An 18,446-nucleotide genomic window follows, 5' to 3' on the forward strand; every position below is an offset into this window, starting at 1 on the left:
TTAAGTAAAGGAGATCATCCTTAATGATATGGATGGCCTCGTGCGTTAAATTGAAGACCTTTAGGAGCAAATTCTGAGGATTCCTAGAGAACAAATCCTATCCCAGATGAAGACAGCATTATCTCCTGCCTGAGTTACTGGCCTGCAAACTTTGCACTTGCCAGACATCATAATCATATGAATTATATATATATATATATATATATATATATATATATATATATATATATAAATCGTCTTTCCAGAAATAAAAGCCCAGCCATTGTTAATATAATGGCAGTGGTTTGTACAACATTGATGTAACCTGGCATCCAAGGAGTGTGGACTGGAATGAGCATGGGTGAACAATGACAACTTCACTGAACTAGTCAGTGGGGGTGATAGATGTCATTGAATGAGCATGTATACTATGTAGCCATCACATTCAATATGACTGAGTGAGTAGAAAAATGAATCTGCATCAAATTTTGCATGAAGCTTGAACATTCTTCCATGAAAACTATTTGGATGATTCAGAAGGCTGCAGCTATGGGCAACTGGTGATCAGCAGCTTCATCACAACAATGTGCCTGCTCATGCAACAGTCTCATGCAGAATTTTTGGGTAAAACATCAAATCACCCAGGTGACTCAGTCCCACTCCAGCCCAGATTTGGCATCCTTTGACTTCTAGCTTTTCTCAAAAACTGAAATCACCTTTGAAAAGGAAAAGATTTCAGACAGCCAATGAGATTTGGGAAAATATGATGGGGTAGCTGATAGCAATTGGGAGAACTGTGTGAGGTCTGGAGGTGCCTACTTTGAAGGGGACTGGAACGTCATAGTCCTATGTATGATGTTTCTTGTATCTTGTGTCTTTTTTGATAAATGTCTCTATTTTTTCATATTATATGGCTGGATACCTTCTGGATAGACTATACATATATATAACACATATATTATATATAATATGTTATTTGGTGATTATATATTATCTATTATCTTCAAATAATTTAGTAACAGGTGAAGAATTGAATAAGCAATAATTGGTGGTGACAGACTCACCTCTGCCTGGCTCCCAAAAGTTTGCTTTTATCGTCATGCTATTATGCTTACTATGCTACTAATTAACAAACCTGAAGCAGTCTTGTTCAAGAGAGAATACTCAAACCTTAGATCTAATAGAACAGCATTTGCTCACAGACCATCTCATCACGACTGCTTTACATTTCACATGGAAACTATGCTAGTTCATACCCCTTTTGAGTCCCATGAATTCAAAAAGCTTCAAAGCATTCTAGCATATTGTGAATTGTGTGAAGTTGCTTTTTTCTTATTGATTTCTATGATAAAGAGCAGGTACTAGTGTCTCTTCTGCTCTCCCCTGAAATTAACCTTTTCCAAACTTTCTGTCATTTAAAGGATGACCAACATTTAAGGCTGAGAGGTTAGCAAGAAAAGAGAGCTGAGTCTCTTTTCTTCTTTAAGTAGTTTCTTTTTTTTCTTTGATAGTTTACTTTCTTATTTATTTATTTATTTATTTATTTTTATTTAATTCTTGTTCAAGTACAGTTTTCTGTCTTATATTCCCAGCCCTGCCCTCCCCAGTGCTCCCCACCTCCCTCCCATTTCCGCCCCCCACCCTTAGTTATTGTCCATGTATCCTTCATACTTGTTCATGTGAGTTTCGACAGAATTTTTGAAGATCAGATGACATGGTTCTGGAAACCTACCCATTTCTATTCTTTCTGTTTCTTTTGTTATTTTCTACTTTTGTCTACTTTCTTTTCTTTGTCTATGATTGTATGTCCCTACCATCATGAATGATAATAAGTACAGGAAAAGTTAATCTGGAGTAGTTATTTTTATACCTTTCTCTCTCTTCCTTATTTGTCGCATACCTGCTAGCAATAGCTTGTCACATAACTAAATGTAAGTATTCTGTGGTATACAAGAAAGTAAGTCAATATGGCCACTCCAGGGTGACTGTATTTTGAAGATGGGCAGCTCATTATTAGGAGATCATGAAACCCTCCTCATCTACTTGGTAAGTAATGACAATACCTCAACTACTACTTATCATCCAGAGTTTAGCACCACTGAGCTTCCAAGTTACAATTAAAACTATAGAAATATTTTCAAAAGTAGAAAAGTATAATATCACCAAAGTTTTATCAGACAACAAAAGCAGTTCAAAAGTTAGGCAGACTTTGCAGTAAGCATTACCTATACAAGTGTTTGTGTGTCCTACACAATGGAAAATGTTATACTTTACAATCATTTTCTATGTCATATTAAACCAGAATCAAAAAAGTTAAAAGGTGAAAAGGAAAAGGTTAAACTTTCTTACTCAGTTTTTATCTTTCTTATCCCTGAATCTAAGACCTCTAATAAATAGCGTGTACCTTAGATTTCATGTATGCCTAGGAATAAAATGATCCTATTTAATGACTTGTTATAAGAATATTCCTTTTAAAAGAAAAATATATGCTTAAGTTAAACTCTAACCTTTACTTCTAATTTCAAAAATATATAATTCCCACAAATAAAGCAACTTTTATATTTTTAGAGCAAAGCAAAAAAAGATGATTTCCCTCTAAATTATCTTTCATTTGTTATATTTATTTATTTTATACCATGAAATAACTTTTGATTATTTGCCTACTTCTTATTGGTAAACATATCATGATCAATGAGACAGTGGCCTTCATATGGTAGATATACAAAAAAATACTTGCTTGAGAAGGTGTGGAGAGACTTTTGGAAAATTCTCAATTTGATGGTTAGCTTTTATACTTATTTTGTTTACCATATTTGGTTAATACTCGCAGTGAGGGACTAGAACAGGAAAGCTGGGGTCACTGTAATGAACTACGGGAACAGCACAACTAACATTTATTGAATGACTATTTTCTTAAGATGTCTTGTTATTTTTAATCCTTATAAAATATTGCTTTTTTTCAGATGATGGTTAGAGAGGTTAATTTATAACCCAATGAAATAATGTATTTTCCATTTGTTTATTGCTTAGAGAGATTAAGTTAATTCCCAAGGAATCACAAGTGTTGTATAGGGTAGTTACTAAATGCCAGGCAAATCTATTGCCAAAGCCCCAAATCCTTGCATTATGTTATATTGACTTTGTTCTTCTTGTTCATGGCTTGTTTTCTTGAACAGTTAGAATGAGATATTGATGTCTGACATTATTCAGTTGTTTTTACGAATGTGCAGTGAAACTTTGCTTTCTCCAACATTGTGCGCTGCCTGGATAAATTTGCAACTTAGACAAATAATGATAATCCATGCTGACAAATTTAGAGCCAGGTCTTGAATTCCTCGATGAAGTAAAATTTGAATGGCATAGATATTACACATAACAACACCTTGTATTTATTTAATACTTCTTATTCAAGATTAATCATGCTCATTCTTTTAGGTAACACTGTGGTGTAGATAAAAGGAATATTCTAACGTCCATTCGTATAACAGTGGAGCCTGATGTCAAGAGAGGTTATTCACAAAAGTCTGATAACTAAATAACAGCAGATCAGGACTAGATGCTATTTTTTATACTAGTCTGATATTCTCCCTGACTTCCCTCCTTTCAACTCTCTTCTCCCTTCTCCATGTGACTTCCTCCCTTCCCCGCAAAATCTGCAGTCCCGAAACGGCTAATCATGCCCTCAAATGTTTAATGTTTCTCTATGGCCTACAGAAGAAAAAAGCATGTAAACACTATGAATCATATGTAATATGCCAGGTAATCTATCCCCCAAATATCTCTGCAATGTTATGTTCAATATGTCCTTCAGTTTGTCTTCCTTTTCATCTATAGACGTGTATACCATGAGTGTTTTTAACTAATCTAGTTTTCATTTTCTTCAAATTCTTTGTGATAGAAAACTATTATCTTTGTATTTCCTAAAAACTCCTTCCTTCCTTTTCCTGGTAATGGCTCTATCATGTAGGCATGTGATGCAGGCTGGGCCCGTGAGAGCTTTCACTTGCATTTTTCAAAGTGGAATAAGGACAGAAAGGCCACTTTCTACTCTGGTCATAAAGCAGTGACTGTGGGCTCGGATGGTTCCTGGCCCTGGTGGCAATTTGGGACAATGAAAAGCAAAATGAGAAGTGGAAGAAGATACATTGAGGTTTTGAGTTCCTGTTTTAGCATTAATGTTAGATTGCATTTTAGAGTTCACAATTTATAAAGAAACAAATTCATATGTTCTTACCAACCTCAGTTTGATGTGGATTTCTGTCTCTAGAAAGCAAACATTTTGATTCATATTGGGATGACTGGCCCCTTCTTTATGCCACAGAGCAGCTGGCACTAGTTCGAATTGGGCAAACCTTACAATCTGCCCCATATGATCAATAGGTGTGTCTACATCTGCCTTCTTCAACAGTCTATAAGCCCTGCAAATGAGGGCCAAGGCCCTAAAAATTAATGCTATATTTAAATGCCCTATTAAGCACATTTAACATTAAAGAAATATTAATGTACTTGTTTTCTTTTCATCTTCTTGCCTTTTAATGTTTAGAGACAATTCTTAATGCAGTGGGAGCTATAGATATAATACTGGACATAATAATTGTGGTATCAATGTAATCATTATCCTGAAGAAATGATGGGTATTGTATTCTCATTGCTGCTCTTGATTTATTTGAAAGCGCATTGTCTTTTATTTAGTGCAAGGCTCTGTTCTGAGAAGAATTGACTTCAATGAGTTATAAACCACAGAAGAGTGTGGGAAACTGCAATGGCAAGACTGTATTTGTGCATTATATCCATACAGCAGGCTGTGATAAGATTTTGTGAACTACAATCATTTTCTGGACAATCAAGCATTGTAACACTGAAAACCATAGGCTGCACTTGATAAGAATTTATTATGCAGGGGCAGCGGGCCCTTACAGAACATTATCACTTCTGGGTTCTATGATTGGGACAGGTTTGCTACAAAGATATCTAAAGGGAGGCACGCTTGCTCTAAATGTGGACACTGTGATATGCTTTAGTGGTAGAAAAAGAAAAGATGAGGACCCGAAAAGATATACTGCTAGCTGATTTCATTCTTATCTACCTGAAAAAACTGAAGCGATTCATCGAGGAAATGATGTAGAGAAGGAGGCCACACGTCTCCCTCAGTTATCTGCATCACCTTGTAGAAGAATGTTGAAAGAACATGATTCTAATTAGCCTAATTGCATCAATTTTTACATTCACAATGTATGTGTGGACAAAACTTCCATTTATCTGTAATTCAGACTTCAAAGTTATATTGCAAGCTTGACAAAATAAGATTTCGTCAAATGTTTGTCCCTTAATGTCCAACAAAAAGAGTGACTTAAACCAACAGAAGAGTGGTTTAAGTCTTAATGTACAATGATAAATTGAGTGGATTTGTTTTCTTTGAAAGGACACGAAGTGTTTGTGTTCGGACTAAATAAGTGTCCTAAATAAAGGACACTAAGTGTTTGTGTTCGGCATCATATTTGAAAAATATCAACTTTCATCATGTGGTGCTTAATTAGTCTCTACCCACTGGGAAAAAATTCTCATCAATTTTCAAAAGGAGGACATGTTCAGCTCTCTTTATTCAGTGTAGTTGGGAGGGGAATGGGCAACAGCAGACCACATTCAGGATAGAAACATTCCTCTAGGAAAACCTTCACATAGAACAGACCTCCAAGAGGCAGTATCGCTAAGAACTCAGGATTCTAAAAGGAACAGAAGCAGTATTTGTAAACTAAATGATTTTCAGCACAAGTTGGAACCATACAAGGATGTGTTTCTTGCATTTAAGAGTTTAAAGTCTCACTCCCATTTAAAACAACCAATTTAGTACCTTGGGTACTTAATTGTTTGAAGAGAATCCCAAACAAAGCCATCGGTCTTATCCACTCACTCATCCCATCAATGAAATGTAATGAATGCATGTTTAACGAGTGGGCAGGCTCTTTGTTTAGTTTGTTTAACTGTTGCAACACTTGTGTTTTGGGATGGTTCAGGAGAAGACATTTCCTACAGCAACTGCAATTTTAACAACAACAGATAAACTTTTTGTAGCAAATCTCCCCTGGGGTAGAACTAAAATCTAGAAGTAATCAGCAACCACTGAGCATCAGAAATGATTTTTTTTTAAACAACATTTAAACACAGTTGGAGTCTGCTAGTGGTTGGGATAGGATTCAGGTACCTAATCTCTCAGGGTTATCGCCATCCTCCTTCTTCCTCGTCTTGGATGTGGAACTAAAAAACCCCAGGGTATTGATGGTTGCAAAGAAACTATGGCATCTGACACCTGCTGGGAGCAATAAATAAAAAAAAAAACATGCCTGCCCTTGTTCGTTTCTTCCTATCCTGCTCTCTACTGGACTCACAGCCTTTTCTTCGGTGCTGGGGTTAGAAAGAAATGAGCTCTGTTTACCCACGTAAACAAATCTGATAAGTAAGAGAAGTCACTTCTGTGCAGTCAATTTTGACACACACGCTTGACCTATAATATAGGCAAGTCTGGTTAAAAAGTAAACCGAATCACACCCTTCACTTCTGAGAATTATGGTTGTAATTATTCTGGGAGTAACATCACTCTGAAGATTCAGTTGGTCTGTTTGCTGTTGGATGATGGATTTCCAGTTAACTTAATTAAAACTGGTTATTCCTGAGGATTTGTGCAGGCTGTTATTTAACACTTTGTGCCTGCTAGTCTGGTCCAGTTACACTGGGAATGCTCCCAATTCTATTTGAAAGGAACAGGTGCTAATAAACAAAGAGATGGATGTCTCTTCTATCTGTGCTATTTCATAAAACAATGAACACACAATAGTCCAGAAGTCTCCTGATGATAGAGGAGTATCAGGGTATTTGAATGTAGCCCTGGCTCGCTTGCTCTGTGGTCGGCAGACCTTGGGGTTGCTGTAGAAGTGAAATTCATCCAGACAAAAGCTCTCAGCCAGCAAGTAAAAGGAAAAATCAGGCAGTCTCTAAGAAGCGCTTTCTTAAATTCCCACATCCAAACGCCTAACCTATCCAATCATTTGCTTATAGAGCAATCACTAAACTCTCCCAATTCAAAGTAACCATTGATTTCCTTGCTAAAATTCATACTTTTCTCTATTTGGCAGTAAACTAGAGCACAATATTTTGCATTCTGTTGAAATGTTTTATCCCCCTCTGGAGAATGAATGAAAATGTGTTTCATGCCATATGCCTGATATTTTCTAGTTGTGCTTGTTCACATGTTTTTGAATCTACAATATCTGGAACTGTGAGATGTCAGTCTGAGGTTTCTTCACACACGGTCTTGCTGAAAGGAGAAAACAAAGAAATTGGGTAAAATCCATTTGATTTTAATTACTAACAAGTTCAATGAGTGTTAAGAGATGTTCTCCATTTGATTTACTTAGAGCTAGTGAATATTCTTTGACATCTCAGGAAAGCATTATTATGTTTAATCAGAAGTTTAAATTCAAGTGGTATTTATTCTTTTAGAAAAGCTGTGTCCCTCTCTTTCTCTCTCACTCTCTCTCTCCTCTGCTCTGTTACAAGGAAGGCCAAATTCTCTCCCAATGGAGAACATCACATGGCTGCTGAGGATGTTTACCTCGTAGCATAGTGCATGGTTTCTCCTTTAAATTTTGCATTGTTTTCAGTAGCCCTACCCGACAGCCTTCCCCAAATAAATGAATGACAGTGGGTGTTCAAAAGAACCCAGTTTCCCTCTAACTCTTCCATCTCTTTTGAAACACGTGCAGAGCCTGCTGCAGCAAGAACTGGGTCTACAAAAATATACTCCAGGATGTTGATAGTAGTTATATCTACATGGTAAGATATGAGTCATGTTTGTTTCATTTTTGTAGACTCTAATTTCCCTATGTTGAAAGTGGATTATTTGTGAAAAAGAACTTCAAAATGAGACTGCTTTTAGAATGTGTTTGTTCTCTGAAAATGTGGTACTGGAAATCTATAAGAACTGAATTGGGTATTCATTAATTCTTTCTTCTAACATTGATTCAATGCCAGCCTACCTGTCTATCATCAAAGACACAAAGACACCGCTACACTGCTCCTTCCTGCAAGGGACCCACAATTTTAACATTGTTTCTGCAGTATTTTTATTTACATTGACCATCATTTTTAGTTTATGTATTTCATGGGTTTGTTTCTAGAACATTTTGTAGTTCAAACTATTTTCACCCATTTTATCCTCAATCAAGTTAACATTTTCCGCCACCCTAAAAATTTCTATCTCTGGATAAAACATTTCAAGTTTTTATTTTTTTATAAATGTTTCGATGACTTTGTCACGATTAAGGAAAAAATGCATTTCAGTTTCTGTTCTTAGGCATCACATTATAAGCAAGTATTGAGTTCTGTGACTTAAGAAATGTTTCATATCCATGTATAGCACTTTAAGGAAAAGACTGGCATTATGAGTTTCTCAGACAACCGACTTCAACCAAATAAATCAATGAAAAATAAGTAGTCACACTGTCCTGCAGGTGTTTGAGGTGGGACAGGTTAATGTGGGATTTGGGCAGAGTCATGGGGATGCCCAGGCCTTTATTCTGGGGTGGGGCAATCCCCACATGCAGGCAGAAAGTCCTGACTCCCCTATATACTGAGTGAACACAAAGCTGGCGGGGGCGCCATTATCTGACCTTCTGGCTATATGACACAGTTTAATTCAGTGTGTGCGGGTCCTTGCTTAAGATGATGTGAATACCGCTGGGTCATAATCACCCAGACATCGGGTGAGGGGGTCTGACTGACTCCATTATCCCTACACACACATGCAATGGCTTCGGTGTAGGTAATGGTTTCCTCAAAAGATATTGACAGAAAAGTGCTCTTTATGACTTAGTAACTAGAAAAAATCAACACTTGTTGAAAAGTTTCTAGCTTTTCTTCATCCTCCAACAATGCAATGTAGGGAAGTATGGATAATATGCATTACATGAGCTATGTTACAGTATCTACACATTACCTGGTGGTGCCTATGCCAGTCAGTTTGTGTAACTGGGCATAATTGCCTCATTCCACATGAGGTAATAGAGAGTAATACTTCTTCAAGTGCCATAGACAACTTTGGTGCTTGGTGTTTTTTAAACCGAGCTTAATTTGCCCCGGTTGGTGTGGCTCAGTGGACTGTGCACTGACTTGCTAATTGAAAGGTCATTGGTTTGATTCCCAGTCAGGGCATATGCCTGGGTTGCTGGCCAGGTCCCTGGCTGGGGACATGCGAGAGGCAACTGATCGATGTATTTCTCACATACTGATGTTTCTCTACCTCACTTTCCCCATCTCTCCCATTTTTTAAAAAAGTAAGTAAACTGAGCTTAATTTAATGAATTTTCCAGTGATATAATTTATTGTCAGTTATATTGCTATATGTGTTCTTCCAAGACTTTTTTATTTCCTTTAGTGACACTAAATTTAAATGTGTTCTGAAAAGTTAACTTATCCTTCATCAAATAATTGAGATCTTTACAAAAACTTTAAGACTGTTTACTGTGTGTTTACTACTGAAAGTTATACCTCCCTTATAATCTAGCATGTTTAGAAAACCAGTTGCTTTGTATTTTCTCAAATTAATTCAAAACATATTTTGTTCATATCATCATCACACTCTCCTAATTGTAGAACAGAATATTAGTTTTATTTCACATTGTTTTGTTCTTTAGAGGTTTAGAGGATTGCTTATTTACTAAATATGTAGTCTAGGATTAAATGATATGTCATAGTATTGTTGCAAAAGTCCTAAGGTGTGGAGGGTTTGTTCCAGCTCCACCACTAATCTCTGTGTAATAAGGAATAAAACATAAATTCTTTGAATGTCCATTTCTTCAACTACTAATGAAAAGCTTATACTGGATCATCTCCAGATTCTCTTCATATCTACAATACTATTATTCTATATGTGTTTTCAACAGGGAAAGACATACAGTTGAACAAAATATTATTATTTTTCTTTTTTATTAAATTCACTGGGGTGGCACCAGTTAATAAAAGTATATGGGTTTCAGGTGTACAATTGTATAACATATCATCTGTATGTTGTGTTGTATGTCCACCACCCCAGGTTGTCTCCTTGCATCATGACTTCCCTCCTCTGTACCCAATTCTAACCCCCATCCCATTTTCCTTCTTGTAATCACATACTGCTGTCTGTTTCTATGAGGTTTTTTTATTGTTGAATTTGTTTCTGCTTAATTCCTTTACCTTTTTCACCCAGCCCCACAACCCTCCTCCCCTCTGATAGTAGTTAATCTCTTTTCTGTTTATGAGACTATTTCTATTTTTAACATATGAAGATCCCAAGAAAGACAAATATACTCAATGATACTTTCTTCACTTAGTCATTCATACCATCAATATATTGCTGTTGAATTGTCACTATGGGTTAAACTCCGTTATGTAATGGGAATGTAAATTTTAATGACAATGACAACAACAAAAAGACATGCCAAATCTCACTGGGTTTTCTGGGTGGAGTGGTCCCTACTAAGAATAGCTTTGCCTCTGAGAGGACATTTGCGAATATATGGAACTCATTTTGACTATCATAACTTGCATCTAGAGGGTTAAGGACAGAAGAGCAGCCCCACAAGGATGAATTGTCTGAATCATGTTTTCAGTCCAGCCATGGTTAAGAATCATGGGTAGTGGAAGAGACTAACAAGCGTGTAAAGGCAGCCAGTATGAACCTGGCTGTACATGTTAGCATTTTTCAGATAATTCTCCAAGAAAGCATACGAAAGAAACAAGCGCAGTACAAAGTGGCTTGCAAACTCCATCTTCAGGGTAATAATCAGACAGCTATTTACAGATTCAAAACAAGGCTCTTAAAAGCAACTGAGATTAGAAAAAATAGAAGTAAAAAAAGTATAGTGGCAGTAAATATTAGAAAACAAAAGTATAAAGTAAAATTATACTTTCTTTTGGGGAGGTTTATACTCTGAAGTACAAAAGCTATATTCCTTGGTTGCCACACAGAACTGAGACAGTAGAGTTTGCAAAAGGAGACATCTGAGACCTAGTTTTAAGAAAGTAATAATAGGGCTTTAGAAAGAATAACACACACACACACAATATCTGTTTAGAGCTCATCCTAGGAAAAAAAACCCAAGCTAATTCAATAATGAATAATGAAAAATGAAGTAACACAGCAACGACAGAGTAATATCATAAGAAAAATGTGTAAGTGAAGAACAAAACATAGGAGCAGATAAAGAATATTCACCAGAAAGTTTAATAGAACAGTTACAAATTGCAACTAAAAATATTTTATTTATTGAAAATGAATAAATTTACAAAGGAAGATCACAAAGTAGAAATGTAAGAACTCAGGGAAGAGATATTAAGACAACAGGCTGAGATAAAATATAAATTGGTAGAACTCTAGAAAGAATTGAGAGAAAAATAAGAAAAAATGTTAGAGCAAAACAAAATATCTGTCATATTGATAAATGTAAAGGGAAATTTATGGTCAGCTGAGGTTCTCAAGGAAACAGATACCAGGATGGAGTTAGACATGCAAGGGATTTACTGGAGGGGATGCGTGTGAAAGTTAAAAGACAAGAAGAGCTGGAATAAGAAGGAGGCTGTGACGTAGGTTGGACACCTATGAAAAAAAGGGAAGGAAGTGGGATTAGGCAGAAAACATCTCAGACTGAAGTGCACGTCTGAGAAATTGCAGCCAGGCTACTCTGAAATTCCCTGAAAGAGTGCTCATTAGAGTAAGTCTCCCATTGAGCAGAAGTGCCCTGGCTGTCTCAGCCATTGGCTGGGAGCAGTATGGGCAGAGCATGAGGAAGGTATAAATGCAGCAGAAACCTCAGCACAGGGTAGAGAGATGCAATTAGCTAGCTAACTGCATTCCTCATTCACAGAAGGTGCTCTCTTGACAGTTTAAGTTCCTCAGTGGTTGCCACATGCATCCATTAGAAGATTTTTTGCTTGGCTCCCAAAGCAAGTCCCAATGTATACAAAGACACACTTGAAACAAAGAAATTCAGGAAGGTCAAAAATAAGCTAATGGATGAAGTCCTATCAGGCAAATGCAACAAAAAGATTCAGAGTCATGGTCATAATTTCAGACTACGGTAAAATTATTTTATAATGTATTGTTATAATTACATTACTGTATTTCTCCTGTGTATTTATATATGATATAGTTTTTATTTTTTGTATCATGTAATCATGTAATTATACATGTCGTTAAAAAACTAATTAAAAATGACAGCAAAGTTATATAGGAAACACTAAAAAAGAATTAAGGCATATGAAAAAGATGTGTGTGTCCACCTAAATGAGCTCCAAAAGGCCAAAGCTGTAGCAGTTGAAGCAGTAAGAAAAATGATGACAGTATCAGAGCACAACTCAAAATGTAAAGAATAAAATACATACATGTTTATTCACACACACACATATATATAATAAAAACTGTATAACAAATAAACAAATATATAAAATAAACAAATTAGAGGAGACAAATCTAATCAGATGGAAGAGTAGTAGATAATAAATACAGACAAAATGAGGGAAAAATTGTCACCATTACAATAGCACAGAAGCCCTGGCCAGGTGGTGCATTTAGCTGGAGCATCATTCCATACACCAAAAGGTTGTGGGTTCCATCCTTGGTATGGACACATACCTAGGTTGCAAGTTCTATCCCAGCTGGGATGTGTATGGGAATAGGGCAACAGACGGATATTTCTTTCTCATGTCAAAGTTTCTCTTGCTCTATCTGTCTCTCCCTTCCTCTCTCTCTCAAATCAATAAACGTATCCTTAGGTGAGGATTAAAAAAAGAATATTATGGTAATAACTTCTGCAGGCAAGTTACCTGGATGGCAAGTTACCTGGATGAATAGTAAAAGCAATAGGCAAAACTTTAAGAATATTTACATTAGTAAAAGCATTTCCTCCAAATATTTAGGAATTACTTTTGTGATTTTAACATTATTTACAAACTTATGGGCACTCTTCTCTGCAAGAAATGAAACATAACTCCCTTCTACTTTATTGTGGCTTGGACTTTTTGGCTCATTTCCAGTGAGCAGAGTATGGAAAAAATAACTATATAATGAAAAAACCTGGCAGACACCACTGTATCCAAATGACCAAAGTTATCACCAGCGATAAGTCATGCTGACAGCAGGTATCCTTTGATATCACACAATGACAACTGTATTGCGTCTCTACGACGTTCTTCCCCCCAAATTCACAATACTAATCTTATCATGAGAAAACATCAAGAAATTCAAATCAACGAGCACTCTAAAGTATGCCTGGCCAGAAATTTTTTAAACTGACAAGGTCATAAAAAACAAGGAAAGACTAAGAACATGTCATGTCATAAGTTAGAGAGAACTAAAGAGATATAACAGTTGCACAAAGCATGGTGTACTGAATTAGATCCTAGTGGGGAAAAAGAGACGTAAATGAAAAAATTGGTGAAATCTAAGCAAAGGCTGTAATTTAGCTAACCATACTATATTAATCTTAATTTCTTAGTTTTCTTAAACGTACTATGGTTATGTAAAACATTAACATTTGAGGACACTGGGTAAAGAGTAAAAGGAAACTCTCCATGCTACCTTTATAAGTCTTCTGCATCTCTAAAATTATTACAAAATATAAATTTTATTTAAAAGGTCACACAGACTAATATAAAATTTTAATTAGGACATTTCAACAAAAGAACTGATTACATTATGATGGGAATCTATATTAAAATGCTTAGTTTTAATAAAGAAGGTCAGGCAACACTTTGCTGAGAAGTGACACTTAGGCAGAGATCTGAGGAAAGAGTTGGTTATTTAGACAAAGAGCAGATAGAAGAGTATTTTTGAAGAAACATGTGCAAAGAAACTATGACAAAAAGGAAGATGGCAAGTACCACACTGTAACTGTAGTACAGTAAACACTAGAATTAAAAGGTGGAATATACAGCCCTGGCTGGCGTAGCTCAGTGGATTGAGCGCGGGCCTGCGAACCAGAGGATTGCGGTTCGATTCCCAGTCAGGGCACATGCCTGGGTTGCAGGCCGGTTCCTTGCAGGCTAACTACCAGCAGGGAACGCACAAAAGGCAACCATACATTGATGTTTCTCTCCCTCTCTCCTTCCCCTCTAAAGATAAATAAATAAATAAATAAATAACATATTTAAAAATAAAATAAAAAAAGGTGGAATATACAGTCCAAGATGAAACTGATGAACTAGACTCCATAATGCCTAAGAATTTGCAGATTATAGTAGGGAGCAATGTTGAGTCACTGAAATGTTTAAATATTACACATCTCCGTACACATTTTTTAAAAGATCACTCTAGACATTGTGTGGCACTGCATAGGGACACTAATGAAGATGTTATTACAAAATCTTCATTAAGAGCTTGCACAAGAGTACTGGTGATAAATGGGAGAATAGAGGAAACACTTGAGAGATATTTAGGAAGAAACATTGACAGGACTTGATGGTTTTGGAAATAGGAGTTGAGAATGAGGGAAGCATTGCCCACTACTGTCTAACTTTTCTAAGGGTTGGTTTAATAGATTGGTTGCAGTAACAACCACAATTCTTAGCTCTTTTCTCTATGAAACTTTTGCCATGTTTTTTGTAGTTCCTCTTAGGAAAATGATGGAGTCTGTTTCCTGACTTCTTAATATTACTTAGGTAATGTTTAAGTTACTGAGAAGTTAACAAATATGATGTATGCATAAATCTGAAACAAAGTTATCGTGTTTTTCTGATTCTACTCTTTTCTCTTGTCATGGGTAGCCTGAGGTGTAGGAGACATGCAGTAGAGCCATTTCTCCAGTTATTCCAAGCAAGAACATCCTACTTCATTCATCACACAACTAACCAGCCATCTGAGCAGTCCAACCAAGACCAGCCAAGATCAGCCAAGACAACTTGACAACCTGATTGTAACCATAGATTCATGAATAAAACCAGACAACATCAGTCAAGCTAAGTTCAGGTCAATTAAACACTATAGAACTATGCTAAAAAAAAGTGTATTTTATACCACTGGAGTTGTGTGGCTCTTTGTTCCTCAGGATTATTGTGGCAAATATTATTTATACAGATGCCATCTTGGTACCATTTACAGACCTACTGGGAACCATTTTCATTTTCTATGTTAAGAGCTCTTTGTACTCTTCTTCACCATGGTATCAGCTACAGAATCCCTCTCTAAATTACACAAGCTTGAATTTTTAAACTAATTGTTTAGTCTCCCTGTATCTAGTCATTGAGCAATAGCAAAGAATTTTTGCTATGGTCTTACATAAAAGGATTTGGTTAAAAGTAAAATACACACACACACATAGGGGGAAAAAAGCTGTGTTCTTTAATCTGACATTGTCTACTACAATGGCAGGAATTTCAGCTGTCATTTTGAGAGACTGATAAAACAAGCCCAATGTATGCGACCTAAATTTTTTTTTAGTTTAACTTTTTTCATTTTTTAAAAATTTATTTAATTATTTTTAAGTACAGTTTTCTGTCTATTACTCCCATCCTATCCCACCCATCAAGAAATTCAAATCAACGAACACTCTAAAGTATGCCTGGCCAGAAATTTTTTAAACTGACAAGGTGCTCCCCCCTCCCTCCCATCTCCAACCTTCTTAGTTGTTGTCCATGTATCCTTTATATTTGTTCCTCTAAATCCCTCTCCTATTTCCCCTGAAATTCCCTCCCCTCTCCCCTCTGGTCACTGTCAGCCTGTTCTCTATTTCAGTGTCTTTGGTTATATTTTGCTTGCTTGTTTGCTTTGTTGTTTAGCTTCCTGTTAGAGGTGAGATCATATGGTATTTGTCCTTCAACACCTGGCTTATTTCACTCAGCATAATGCTTTCCAGTTCCATCCATGTTGTTGCAAAAGGTAGGAGCTCCTTCTTTCTTTCTGCAGCATAGAATTCCATTGTGTATATGTACCATAGTTTTTTGATCCATTCATTTACTGATGTGCACCTAGGTTGCTTCCAATTCTTGGCTATTGTAAATTGTGCTGCTATGAACATTGGGGTGCATAGGTTCTTTGGGATTGGTGTTTTAGGGTTCTTAGGATACAATCCCAGCAGTGGAATTGCTGGGTCAAAAAGCAGGTCCAATTTTAGTTTTCTGGGAAAATTCCATACTGTTTTCCATAATGGTTGTACCAGTCTGCAATTTCACCAAGGGTGAATTAGGATTCTCTTTACTCCACAACCTCTCCAACATTTGTTGTTTATTGCTTTGTTTATGATAGCCATTCTCACCAGTGTAAAGTGATATCTCATTGTGGTTTTAATTTGCATCTCTCTGATAGCAAGTGATATTGAGCATCTTTTCATGTGTCTCGGGATCCTCTGTATGTCGTCTTTGGAGAAGGGTCTGGTTAAGTCCTTTCCCCATTTTTTAATTGGGTTAGTTGTCTTCTTAGAGTGAAGTCATGTGAGTTCTTTGTATATTTGGGAGGTTAAAACTTTGTCTGAAATATCATTGGCAAATAGGTTTTCCCATACAGTTTGTTGTCTTTTTATTTTAATGCTGTTTTCTTTAGCTGGGCCGAATATTTTATTTTGATGAGATCCCATTTGTTTATTTTTCCTTTATATTTCTTGCTCTAGGGGGCAGACATATCAGTAAAAATGTTGCTGCATGAAATATCTGATATTTTTCTGCCAATGTTCTCCTCTAGGACTTTAGTGGTGCCACAGCTTATATTTAAGTCTTTTGCCACCTTGAATTTATTTTGGTGTATGGTGTAAGTTGGTACTCAAGTTTCATTTTTTTGCACGTAGCTGTCCAGTTGTCCCAACACCATTTGTTGAAGAGGCTATCTTTACCCCATTTTATGTTACTGCCCCCTTTGTCGAATATTAATTGACTGTAGAGAGTTGGGTTTATATCTGGGTTCTCTGTTCTGTTCCATTGGTCTATGTCCCTGTTTTTATGCTAGTACCAGGCTGTTTTGATTACAGTGGCCTTATAATACAGTTTGATATCAGGTATTGTGATTCCTCCTACTTTGTTCTTCTTGCTCAAAATTGCAGCTGCTATTTGGGGTCTTTTATGGTTCCATATAAATTTTTGAAGTGTTTGTTCTATGTCTGTGAAATATGCCATTGGTACTTTAATAGGTATTGCATTGAATCTACAAATTGCTTTGGGTAGTATGGACATTTTGATGATGTTAATTCTTCCAATCCATGAACACAGTGTATGTTTCCATTTGTTTGTGCCTTCCTTGATTTCTTTCTTCAGTGTTGTGTATTTTTCTGCATATAGATCTTTTACCTCCTTGGTTAGGTTTATTCCCAGATATTTTATTTTTGTTTTTGCTATATCAAATGGGATTTTTTTCTTGATTGCTGCTTCTGCTGATTCATTGTTAATATACAAAAATGCCTTTGATTTATGGATATTGACTTTGTAGCCCACTGTTTTGCCAAATTCATTTATTAGTTTGAGCAGTTTTTTGGTAGAGGCTATAGGATTTTACATGTACACTAACATGTCATCTGCAAACAATGACAGTTTTGTTTCCTCTTTTCTGATTTGAATGCCTTTTATTTCCTTTTCTTGCCTGATCACTGAGGCTAAAACTTCTAACACTATATTAAATAGAAGTGGTGAAAGTGGACAACCTTGTCGTGTTACTGATCTTAGTGGAAAATATTTTAGTTTTTGCCCATTAAGTATGATGTTAGCTGTAGGTCTTTCATATATGGCCTTTATTATATTGAGGAATGCTCCCTCTATTCCCACTTCTCTGAATGCCTTTATCATAAATGGGTGTTGTACCTTATTAAAAGCTCTTTCTGCATCTATTGATATGATCGTGTGGTTTTTGTTTTTGCTTTTGTTTATGTGATGTATTACATTTACTGATTTGCGGATATTGAACCATCCTTGCATCCCTGGGATGAATCCCACTTGGTCGTGGTGTATGATCTTTTTGATGTATTGTCAGATATGATTTGCCAATATTTTGTTGAGGATTTTAGCGCCTATGTTCATTAGCAATATTGGCCTGAAGTTTTCTTTCTTTGTTGTGTCTCTATCTGGTTTTGGAATTAGGATGATGCTGGCTTTATAAAAAGAGTTTTGGGAGTTTCCCATCATTTTGGATTTTTTGGAATAGTCTGTGAAGTATAGGGGTTAGCTCTTCCTTAAATGCTTTGTAGAATTCTCCTGTGAAACCATCTGGTCCAGGGCTTTTGTGTGATGGGAGTTTTTTGATTACTGCTTCAATTTCACCTGCTGTTATTGGTCTGTTCAGGCTTTCTACTTCTTCTTCATTGAGTTTTGGAAGATTATATTTTTCTAGAAATGTGTCCATTTCATCCAGGTTTTCAAATTTCTTGGCATATAGTTCTTCATAGTAATTCCTTACAATCCCTTCTATTTCTGTGGTATTAGTTGTAATTTCTCCTCTTTCATTTCTTATTGTGTTTATTTGT

This window comes from Sturnira hondurensis, unplaced genomic scaffold (assembly GCF_014824575.4).
Source record: "Sturnira hondurensis isolate 20B ecotype Veracruz unplaced genomic scaffold, ASM1482457v3 Scaffold0004136, whole genome shotgun sequence".
Taxonomy (NCBI): domain Eukaryota; kingdom Metazoa; phylum Chordata; class Mammalia; order Chiroptera; family Phyllostomidae; genus Sturnira; species Sturnira hondurensis.